Source organism: Heterodontus francisci, unplaced genomic scaffold (assembly GCF_036365525.1).
Source record: "Heterodontus francisci isolate sHetFra1 unplaced genomic scaffold, sHetFra1.hap1 HAP1_SCAFFOLD_167, whole genome shotgun sequence".
Lineage (NCBI taxonomy): Eukaryota > Metazoa > Chordata > Chondrichthyes > Heterodontiformes > Heterodontidae > Heterodontus > Heterodontus francisci.
In genome coordinates, this window is record NW_027141337.1 from 2,984,843 (window position 1) to 2,997,460 (window position 12,618).

Sequence of the window (12,618 nt, forward strand, 5' to 3'; positions counted from 1 at the left end):
CAATTTTGTCAACTCTTACTTTTCTAAGAGTCTTATCTGCTTCAAACTTGTCGCCTTTAACTTTTCTAAGAGTCTTATATGCTTCAAGCTTGTCACCTCTTACTTTTCTAAGAGTCTTATATTCTTCAAGCTTGTCACATCTTACTTTTCTAAGAGTCTTATATGCTTCAATCCTTTCACCTCTTACTTTCCTAAGAGTGTTATATGCTTCAATCTTGTCAAATCTTACTTTTCTAGTACTCTTATATGCTTCTATCTTGTCAACTCTTACTATTCTAAGAGTCTTATATGCTTCAATCTTGTCGCCTCTTACTTTTCTAAGAGTCTTATGTGCTTCAATCTTGTCACCTCTTACTATTCTAAGAGTCTTATATGCTTCAATCTTGTCGCCTCTTACCATTCTAAGAGTATTATATGCTTCAATCTTGTTGCCTCTTACTTTTCTGAGAGTCTGACATGCTTCAATCTTGTCAACTCTTACTTTTCAATGAGTCTTACATGCTCCAATTTTGACAACTCTTACTTTTCTAAGAGTCTTATATGCCTCAATCTTATCGCCTCTTACTTTTCCAAGGCTCTTATATGCTTCAATCTTGTCACCTCTTACTTTTCTAAGAGTCTTATATGCTTCAAGCTTGTCGCCTCTTACTTTTCTAAGAGTCTTATTAGCTTCAATCTTGTCGCCTCTTACTTTTCTAAGAGTATTATCTGCATCAATCTTGTCGCCACTTACTTTTCCATAATTCTTATATGCTTCAATCTTGTCGCCTCTTACTTTTCTAAGAGTCATATATGCTTCAGTCTTGTCGCCTCTGATTTCTCTAAGAGTCTTATATGCTTCAATCTTGTCGCCTCTTACTTTTCTAAGAGTCTTATATGCTTCAATCTTGTCTCCACTTACTTTTCTATAATTCTTATATGCTTCAATCTTGTCGTCTCTTCCTTTTCTAAGAGTCTTATATGCTTCACTCTTCTCGCCTTTTACTTTTCTTCGTATGTTATATGCTTCAATCTTGTCAACACTTACTTTTCTAAGAGTGTTATATGCTTCAATCTTGTCGCCTCTTACTTTTCTAAAAGTCTTATCTGCTTCAATCTTGTCAACTCTTACTTTTCTAAGAATCTTATATGCTTCAATCTTGTCGCCTCTTTCTTTTCTAAAAGTCTTATATGCTTCAAGCTTGTCACATCTTAATTTTCTAAGAGTCTTATATGCTTCAATCTTGTCACCTTTTACTTTTCTAAGAGACTTATCTGCTTCAATCTTGTCAACTCTTACTTTTCGAAGAGTCTTATTTGCTTCAATCTTGTCGCCTGTTACTTTTCTAAGAGTCCTATATGCTTCAATCTTGTCACCTTTTACTTTTCTAAGAGACTTATATGCTTCAATCTTGTCAACTCTTACTTTTCGAAGAGTCTTATTTGCTTCAATCTTGTCACCTCTTACTTTTCTAAGAGTCTTATTTGCCTCAACTTGTCAAATTGTATTTTTCGAACAGTTTTCTATGCCTCATTCTGGTCCCCTCTTACTTTACTTAGAGTGTTATATGCTTCAATCTTGTCAACTCGTACTTTTCTAAGAGTCTTATATGCTTCAAAATTGTCGCCTCTTACTTTTCTAAGTGTCTTATATGCTTCAATCTTGTCAGCTCTTACTTTTCTAAGAGTCTTATATGCTTCAATCTTGTCAGCTCTTACTTTTCTAAGAGTCTTATATGCTTCAATCTTGTCACCTCTTACTTTTCTAAGAGTCTTACATGCTTCAATCTTGTCTCCTCTTACTTTTCTATGAGACTTATATGCCTCAATCTTATCGCCTCTTACTTTTCTAAGGCTCTTATATGCTTCAATCTTGTCACCTCTTACTTTTCTAAGAGTCTTACATGCTTCAATCTTGTCTCCTCTTACTTTTCTAAGTGTGTTATATGCTTCAATCTTCGCGTCTCTTACTTTTCTAAGAGTCTTATTTGCTTCACGCTTGTCACATCTTACTTTTCTAAGAGTGTTATATGCTTCAAACCTGTCGCCTCTTACTTTCCTAAGAGTCTTATATGCTTCAATCTTTTCGCCTCTTACTTTTCTAAGAGTCTTATAAGCTTCAATCTTGTCGTCTCTTACTTTTCTAAGAGTCTTATATGCTTCAAGCATGTCACCTCTTACTTTTCTAAGTTTGATATATGCTTCAATCTTATCGTCTCTTACTTTTCTAAGAGTCTTATTTGCTTCAAGCTTGTCACCTCTTACTTTACTAAGTGTGTTATATGCTTCAAACTTGTCGCCTCTTACTTTCCTAAGAGTCTTATATGCCTCAATCTTATCGCCTCTTACTTTCCTAAGGCTCTTATATGCTTCAAACTTGTCGCCTCTTACTTTCCTAAGAGTCTTATATGCTTCAATCTTGTCATCTCTTACTTTTCTAAGAGACTTATATGCTTCAATCTTGTCGCTTCTTACTTTTTTAAAAGTCTTATATGCTTCAATCTTGTCCCCTCTTACTTTTCTAAGAGTGTTATATGCTTCAATCTTGTCGTCTCTTACTTTTCTAAGAGACTTATATGCTTCAATCTTGTCGCTTCTTACTTTTTTAAAAGTCTTATATGCTTCAATCTTGTCACCTCTTAATTTTCTAAGAGTCCTATCTGCTTCAATCTTGTCGCCTTTTACTTTTCTAACAGTGTTATGTGCTTCAAGCTTGTTACCTCTTAATTTTCTAAGAGTCCTATCTGCTTCAATCGTGCCGCCTCTTACTTTTCTAAGAGTCTTATATGCTTCAATCTTGTCCCTTCTTACTGTTCCAAGAGTGTTAGATGCTTCAATCTTGCCAACTCTTACTTTTCTAAGAGTCTTATATGCTTCAATCTTGTCAGCTCTTACTTTTCTAAGAGTCTTATATGCTTCAATCTTGTCGCCTCTTACTTTTCTAAGAGTCTTACATGCTTCAATCTTGTCTCCTCTTACTTTTCTATGAGTTTTATATGTTTCAATCTTATCGCCTCTTACTTTTCTAAGGCTCTTATATGCTTCAATCTTGTCACCTCTTACTTTTCTAAGAGTCTTACATGCTTCAATCTGGTCGCCTCTTACTTTTCTAAGAGTGTTATATGCTTCAATCTTGTCGCCTCTTACTTTTCTAAGAGTGTTATATGCTTCAAACTTGTCGCCTCTTACTTTCCTAAGAGTCTTATATGCTTCAATCTTGTCTCCACTTACTTTTCTTAGTTTGTTATATGCTTCAATCTTATCATCTCCTACTTTTCTAAGAGTGTTATTTGCTTCAGGCTTGTCACCTCTTACTTTTCTAAGTGTGTTATATGCTTCAATCTTGTCGTCTCTTACTTTTCTAAGAGTCTTATATGCTTCAAGCTTGTCACCTCTTACTTTTCTAAGTGTGTTATTTGCTTCAAACCTGTCGCCTCTTACTTTCCTGAGAGCCTTATATGCCTCAAACATATCGCCTCTTACTTTCCTAAGGCTCTTATATGCTTCAGTCTTGTCGCCTCTTACTTTTCTAAGAGTCCTATATGCTTCAATCTTGTCGCCTTTTAGTTATCTAAGAGTCTTATATGCTTCAAGCTTGTCCCCTCTTACTTTTCTAAGAGTGTTATAAGCTTCAATCTTGTCGTCTCTTACTTTTCTAAGAGACTTATATGCTTCAATCTTGTCGCTTCTTACTTTTTTAAAAGTCTTATATGCTTCAATCTTGACACCTCTTACTTTTCTAAGAGTCTTACATGCTTCAATCTGGTCGCCTCTTACTTTTCTAAGAGTGTTATATGCTTCAATCTTGTCGCCTCTTACTTTTCTAAGAGTGTTATATGCTTCAAACTTGTCGCCTCTTACTTTCCTAAGAGTCTTATATGCTTCAATCTTGTCTCCTCTTACTTTTCTAAGTTTGTTATATGCTTCAATCTTATCATCTCTTACTTTTCTAAGAGTCTTATTTGCTTCAAGCTTGTCACCTCTTACTTTTCTAAGTGTGTTATATGCTTCAATCTTGTCGTCTCTTACTTTTCTAAGAGTCTTATATGCTTCAAGCTTGTCACCTCTTACTTTTCTAAGTGTGTTATTTGCTTCAAACTTGTCGCCTCTTACTTTCCTGAGAGCCTTATATGCCTCAATCTTATCGCCTCTTACTTTCCTAAGGCTCTTATATGCTTCAATCTTGTCGTCTCTTACTTTTCTAAGAGTCTTATATGCTTCAAGCTTGTCACCTCTTACTTTTCTAAGTGTGTTATTTGCTTCAAACTTGTCGCCTCTTACTTTCCTGAGAGCCTTATATGCCTCAATCTTATCGCCTCTTACTTTCCTAAGGCTCTTATATGCTTCAATCTTGTCGCCTCTTACTTTTCTAAGAGTCCTATCTGCTTCAATCTTGTCGCCTTTTAGTTATGTAAGAGTCTTATATGCTTCAAGCTTGTCCCCTCTTACTTTTCTAAGAGTGTTATAAGCTTCAATCTTGTCGTCTCTTACTTTTCTAAGAGACTTATATGCTTCAATCTTGTCGCTTCTTACTTTTTTAAAAATCTTATATGCTTCAATCTTGTCACCTGTTAATTTTCTAAGAGTCCTATCTGCTTCAATCTTGTCGCATTTTACTTTTCTAACAGTGTTATCTGCTTCAAGCTTGTCACCTCTTACTGTTCCAAGAGTGTTATATGCTTGAATCTTGCCAACTCGTACTTTTCTAACAATATTATATGCTTCAATCTTGTCACATCTTACATTTCTAAGAGTCTTATATGCTTCAATCTTGTCCCTTCTTACTGTTCCAAGAGTGTTCGATGCTTCAAACTTGCCAACTCTTACTTTTCTAAGAATATTATATGCTTCAATCTTGTCGCCTCTTACTTTTCTAAGAGTGTTATATGCTTCAATCTTGTCAACTCTTACTTTTCTAAGAGTCTTACATTCTTCAATCCTGTCGCCTTTTACTTATCTAAGATTCTTATAAGCTTCAATCTTGTCGCCTCTTACTTTTCTAAGTGTCTTATATTCTTCAATCTTGTCACCTCTTACTTTTCGAAGAGACTTATAAGCTTCAATTTTGTCGCCTCTTACTTATTTAAGACTCTTATATGCTTCTATCTTGTCGCCTCTTACTTTTCTAAGAGTGTTATATGCTTCAATTCTGTCAACTCTTACTTTTCTAAGAGTCTTATCTGCTTCAATCTTGTCTCCTCTTACTTTTCTAATAGACTTATATGCCTCAATCTTATCGCCTCTTACTTTTCTAAGGCTCTTATATGCTTCAATCTTGTCACCTCTTACTTTTCTAAGAGTGTTATAAGCTTCAATCTTGTCGTCTCATACTTTTCTCAGAGTCTTATATGCTTCAAGCTTGTCACATCTTACTTTTCTAAGAGTCTTATATGCTTCAATCTTGTCCCCTCTTACTGTTCCAAGAGTGTTATATGCTTCAATCGTGCCAACTCTCACTTTTCTAACAGTGTTATATGCTTCAAACTTGTCGCCTCTTAATTTCCTAAGAGTCTTATATGCTTCAATCTTGTCGCCTCTTATTTTTCGAAGAGCCTTATATGCTTCAATCTTATCACCTCTTACTTTTCTAAGAGTGTTATAAGCTTCAATCTTGTCTCCTCTTACTTTTCTCTAAGACTTATGTGCCTCAATCTTATCGCCTCATACTTTTCTAAGGCTCTTATATGCTTCAATCTTGTCGCCTTTTACTTTTCTAAGAGTCTTATATGTTTCAAGCTTGTCACATCTTACTTTTCTCAGAGTCTTAAATGCTTGAATCTTGTCTCCTCTTACTTTTTTAAAAGTCTTATTTGCTTCAATGTTGTCACCTCTTACTTTTCTAAGAGTCCTATATGCTTCAATCTTGTCGCCTTTTACTTTTCTAACAGTGTTATATGCTTCAATCATGTCGCCTCTTACTTTTTTAAGAGTCTTATATGTTTCAATCTTGTCCCCTCTTACTGTTCCAAGACTGTTATACACTTAAATCTTACCAACTGTTGCTTTTCTAAGAATATTATATGCTTCAATCTTGTTGCCTCTTACTTTTCTAAGAGTGTTATATGTTTCAATCTTGTCTCCTCTTACTTTTCTAAGAGTCTTATATACTTCAATCTTGTCCCCTCTTACTGTTCCAAGAGTGTTAGATGCTTCAATCTTGCCAACTCTTACTTTTCTAAGAATATTAAATGCTTCAATCTTGTTGCCTCTGACTTTTCTAAGAGTGTTATATGCTTCAATCTTGTCAACTCTTACTTTTCTAAGAGTGTTATATGTTTCAATCTTTTCAACTCTTACTTTTCTAAGAGTGTTATATGCTTCAATCTCGTCGCCTCTTACTTTTCTAAGAGTCTTACATGCTTCAATCTTGTCAACTCTTACTTTTCTAAGAGTCTTACATGCTACAATTGTGACACCTTTTACTTTTCTAAGAGTGTTATATGCTTCAATCTTGCCAAATCTTACTTTTCTAACAGTGTTATATGCTTCAATCTTATCGCCTCGTACTTTTCGAAGAGTCAGCTTTGCTTCAATCTTATCGCCTGTTACTTTTCTAAGAGTCTTATAAGTTTCAATCTTGTCTCCTCTTACTTTTCGAAGAGACTTATAAGCTTCAATTTTGTCGCCTCTTACTTCTTTAAGACTCTTATATGCTTCTATCTTGTCGCCTCTTACTTTTCTAAGAGTCTTATATTCTTCAATCTTGTCACCTCTTACTTTTCGAAGAGACTTAAAAGCTTCAATTTTGTCGCCTCTTACTTATTTAAGACTCTTATATGCTTCTATCTTGTCGCCTCTTACTTTTCTAAGAGTATTATATGCTTCAATTTTGTCAACTCTTACTTTTCTAATAGACTTATATGCCTCAATCTTATCGCCTCTTACTTTTCTAAGGCTCTTATATTCTTCAATCTTGTCACCTCTTACTTTTCGAAGAGACTTAAAAGCTTCAATTTTGTCGCCTCTTACTTTTCTAAAAGTCTTATATGCTTCAAGCTTGTCACCTCTTACTTTTCTAAGAGTCCTATATGCTTCAATCTTGTCGTCTCATACTTTTCTAAGAGTCTTATATGCTTCAAGCTTGTCACATCTTACTTTTCTAAGAGTCTTATATGCTTCAATCTTGTCCCCTCTTACTGTTCCAAGAGTGTTATATGCTTCAATCGTGCCAACTCTCACTTTTCTAACAGTGTTATATGCTTCAAACTTGTCGCCTCTTAATTTCCTAAGAGTCTTATATGCTTCAATCTTGTCGCCTCTTATTTTTCGAAGAGCCTTATATGCTTCAATCTTATCACCTCTTACTTTTCTAAGAGTGTTATAAGCTTCAATCTTGTCTCCTCTTACTTTTCTCTAAGACTTATGTGCCTCAATCTTATCGCCTCATACTTTTCTAAGGCTCTTATATGCTTCAATCTTGTCGCCTTTTACTTTTCTAAGAGTCTTATATGTTTCAAGCTTGTCACATCTTACTTTTCTCAGAGTCTTATATGCTTGAATCTTGTCGCCTCTTACTTTTTTAAAAGTCTTATTTGCTTCAATCTTGTCACCTCTTACTGTTCCAAGACTGTTATACACTTAAATCTTGCCAACTGTTACTTTTCTAAGAATATTATATGCTTCAATCTTGTTGCCTCTTACTTTTCTAAGAGTGTTATATGCTTCAATCTTGTCTCCTCTTACTTTTCTAAGAGTCTTATATACTTCAATCTTGTCCCCTCTTACTGTTCCAAAAGTGTTAGATGCTTCAATCTTGCCAACTCTTACTTTTCTAAGAATATTAAATGCTTCAATCTTGTTGCCTCTTACTTTTCTAAGAGTGTCATATGCTTCAATCTTGTCAACTCTTACTTTTCTAAGAGTGTTATATGTTTCAATCTTTTCAACTCTTACTTTTCTAAGAGTGTTATATGCTTCAATCTCGGAGCCTCTTACTTTTCTAAGAGTCTTACATGCTTCAATCTTGTCAACTCTTACTTTTCTAAGAGTCTTACATGCTACAATTGTGACACCTTTTACTTTTCTAAGAGTGTTATATGCTTTAATCTTGCCAAATCTTACTTTTCTAACAGTGTTATATGATTCAATCTTATCGCCTCGTACTTTTCGAAGAGTCAGCTTTGCTTCAATCTTATCGCCTGTTACTTTTCTAAGAGTCTTATAAGTTTCAATCTTGTCTCCTCTTACTTTTCTATGAGTCTTATATGCTTCAATCTTGTCTCCTCTTACTTTTCGAAGAGACTTATAAGCTTCAATTTTGTCGCCTCTTACTTCTTTAAGACTCTTATATGCTTCTAGCTTGTCGCCTCTTACTTTTCCAAGAGTCTTATATGCTTCAATCTTGTCAACTCTTACTTTTCTAAGAGTCTTGCATTCTTCAATCCTGTCGCCTTTTACTTATCTAAGAGTCTTATAAGCTTCAATCTTGTCGCCTCTTACTTTTCTATGAGTCTTATATTCTTCAATCTTGTCACCTCTTACTTTTCGAAGAGACTTATAAGCTTCAATTTTGTCGCCTCTTACTTATTTAAGACTCTTATATGCTTCTATCTTGTCGCCTCATACTTTTCTAAGAGTGTTATATGCTTCAATTTTGTCAACTCTTACTTTTCTTAGAGTCTTATATGCTTCAATCATGTCTCCTCTTACTTTTCTAATAGACTTATATGCCTCAATCTTATCGCCTCTTACTTTTCTAAGGCTCTTATATGCTTCAATCTTGTCGCCTTTTACTTTTCTAAGCGTCTTATATGCTTCAAGCTTGTCACATCTTAATTTTCTAAGAGTCTTATATGCTTCAATCTTGTCCCCTCTTACTGTTCCAAGAGTGTTATATGCTTCAATCTTGCCAACTCTCACTTTTCTAACAGTGTTATATGCTTCAAACTTGTCGCCTCTTACTTTTCTAAGAGTCTTATATGCTTCAATCTTGTCGCCTCATACTTTTCTAAGGCTCTTATAAGCTTCAATCTTGTCTCCTCTTACTTTTCTCGAAGACTTATGTGCCTCAATCTTATCGCTTCATACTTTTCTAAGGCTCTTATATGCTTCAATCTTGTCGCCTCTTACTGTTCCAAGAGTGTTAAACACTTAAATCTTGCCAACTGTTACTTTTCTAAGAATATTATATGCTTCAATCTTGTTGCCTCTTACTTTTCTAATAGTGTTATATGCTTCAATCTTGTCTCCTCTTACTTTTCTAAAAGTCTTATATACTTCAATCTTGTCCCCTGTTACTGTTACAACAGTGTTAGATGCTTCAATCTTGCCAACTCTTACTTTTCTAAGAATATTATATGCTTCAATCATGTCGCCTCTTACTTTTCTAAGAGTGTTATATGCTTCAATCTTTTCAACTCTTACTTTTCTAAGAGTGTTATATGCTTCACTCTCGTCGCCTCTTACTTTTCTAAGAGTCTTACATGCTTCAATCTTGTCAACTCTTACTTTTCTAAGAGTCTTACATGCTACAATTGTGACACCTTTTACTTTTCTAAGAGTGTTATATGCTTCAATCTTGCCAAATCTTACTTTTCTAACAGTGTTATATGCTCCAATCCTGTCGCCTCTTACTTTTCTAAGAGACTTATATGCTTCAATGTTGTCGCCTCGTACTTTTCGAAGAGTCTTATAAGTTTCAATCTTGTCTCCTCTTACTTTTCTATGAGTCTTATATGCCTCAATCGTATCGCCTCTTACTTTTCTAAGGCTCGAATATGCTTCAAACTTGTCGTCTCTTAATTTTCGAAGAGACTTATAAGCTTCAATTTTGTCGCCTCTTACTTCTTTGAGACTCTTATATGCTTCTAGCTTGTCGCCTCTTACTTTTCCAAGAGTCTTATATGCTTCAATCTTGTCAACGCTTACTTTCTAAGAGTCTTACATTCTTCAATCCTGTCGCCTTTTACTTATCTAAGAGTCTTGTAAGCTTCAATCTTGTCGCCTCTTACTTTTCTAAGAGTCTTATATTCTTCAATCTTGTCACCTCTTACTTTTCGAAGAGACTTAAAAGCTTCAATTTTGTCGCCTCTTACTTATTTAAGACTCTTATATGCTTCTATCTTGTCGCCTCTTACTTTTCGAAGAGTGTTATATGCTTCAATTTTGTCAACTCTTACTTTTCTAATAGACTTATATGCCTCAATCTTATCGCCTCTTACTTTTCTAAGGCTCTGATATGCTTCAATCTTGTCGCCTTTTACATATCTAAGAGTCGTATATGCTTCAATCTTGTCTTCTCTTACTTTTCTAATAGACTTATATGCCTCAATCTTATCGCCTCTTACTTTTCTAAGGCTCTTAAATGCTTCAATCCTGTCGCCTTTTACTTTTCTAAGAGTCTTATATGCTTCAAGTTTGTCACCTCTTACTTTTCTAAAAGTGATAGAAGCTTCAAGCTTGTCGTCTCATACTTTTGTAAGAGTCTTATATGCTTCAAGCTTGTCACATCTTACTTTTCTAAGAGTCTTATATGCTTCAATCTTGTCCCCTCTTACTGTTCCAAGAGTGTTATATGCTTCAATCTTGCCAACTCTCACTTTTCTAACAGTGTTATATGCTTCAAACTTGTCGCCTCTTACTTTCCTAAGAGTCTTATAAGCTTCAATCTTGTCGCCTCTTACTTTCCTAAGAGTCTTGTATGCTTCAATCTTGTCACCTCTTACTTTTCTAATAGTCTTATAAGCTTCAATCTTGTCTCATCTTACTTTTCTCTAAGACTTATATGCCTCAATCTTATCGCCTCATACTTTTCTAAGGCTCTTATATGCTTCAATCTTGTCACCTCTTACTTTTCTAAGAGTCCCATATGCTTCAATCTTGTCGCCTCTTACTTTTCTAAGAGTCTTATATGCTTCAATCTTGTCGCCTCATACTTTTCTAAGGCTCTTATAAGCTTCAATCTTGTCTCCTCTTACTTTTCTCGAAGACTTATGTGCCTCAATCTTATCGCTTCATACTTTTCTAAGGCTCTTATATGCTTCAATCTTGTCGCCTCTTACTGTTCCAAGAGTGTTAAACACTTAAATCTTGCCAACTGTTACTTTTCTAAGAATATTATATGCTTCAATCTTGTTGCCTCTTACTTTTCTAATAGTGTTATATGCTTCAATCTTGTCTCCTCTTACTTTTCTAAAAGTCTTATATACTTCAATCTTGTCCCCTGTTACTGTTACAACAGTGTTAGATGCTTCAATCTTGCCAACTCTTACTTTTCTAAGAATATTATATGCTTCAATCATGTCGCCTCTTACTTTTCTAAGAGTGTTATATGCTTCAATCTTTTCAACTCTTACTTTTCTAAGAGTGTTATATGCTTCACTCTCGTCGCCTCTTACTTTTCTAAGAGTCTTACATGCTTCAATCTTGTCAACTCTTACTTTTCTAAGAGCCTTACATGCTACAATTGTGACACCTTTTACTTTTCTAAGAGTGTTATATGCTTCAATCTTGCCAAATCTTACTTTTCTAACAGTGTTATATGCTCCAATCCTGTCGCCTCTTACTTTTCTAAGAGACTTATATGCTTCAATGTTGTCGCCTCGTACTTTTCGAAGAGTCTTATAAGTTTCAATCTTGTCTCCTCTTACTTTTCTATGAGTCTTATATGCCTCAATCGTATCGCCTCTTACTTTTCTAAGGCTCGAATATGCTTCAAACTTGTCGTCTCTTACTTTTCGAAGAGACTTCTAAGCTTCAATTTTGTCGCCTCTTACTTCTTTGAGACTCTTATATGCTTCTAGCTTGTCGCCTCTTACTTTTCCAAGAGTCTTATATGCTTCAATCTTGTCAACGCTTACTTTCTAAGAGTCTTACATTCTTCAATCCTGTCGCCTTTTACTTATCTAAGAGTCTTGTAAGCTTCAATCTTGTCGCCTCTTACTTTTCTAAGAGTCTTATATTCTTCAATCTTGTCACCTCTTACTTTTCGAAGAGACTTAAAAGCTTCAATTTTGTCGCCTCTTACTTATTTAAGACTCTTATATGCTTCTATCTTGTCGCCTCTTACTTTTCGAAGAGTGTTATATGCTTCAATTTTGTCAACTCTTACTTTTCTAATAGACTTATATGCCTCAATCTTATCGCCTCTTACTTTTCTAAGGCTCTGATATGCTTCAATCTTGTCGCCTTTTACATATCTAAGAGTCGTATATGCTTCAATCTTGTCTTCTCTTACTTTTCTAATAGACTTATATGCCTCAATCTTATCGCCTCTTACTTTTCTAAGGCTCTTATATGCTTCAATCTTGTCGCCTTTTACTTTTCTAAGAGTCTTATATGCTTCAAGTTTGTCACCTCTTACTTTTCTAAAAGTGTTATATGCCTCAATCTTGTCACCTCTTACTGTTCCAAGAGTGTTATATGCTTCAATCTTGCCAACTCTCACTTTTCTAACAGTGTTATATGCTTCAAACTTGTCGCCTCTTACTTTCCTAAGAGTCTTATAAGCTTCAATCTTGTCGCCTCTTACTTTCCTAAGAGTCTTATATGCTTCAATCTTGTCACCTCTTACTTTTCTAAGAGACTTATAAGCTTCAATCTTGTCTCATCTTACTTTTCTCTAAGACTTATATGCCTCAATCTTATCGCCTCATACTTTTCTAAGGCTCTTATATGCTTCAATCTTGTCACCTCTTACTT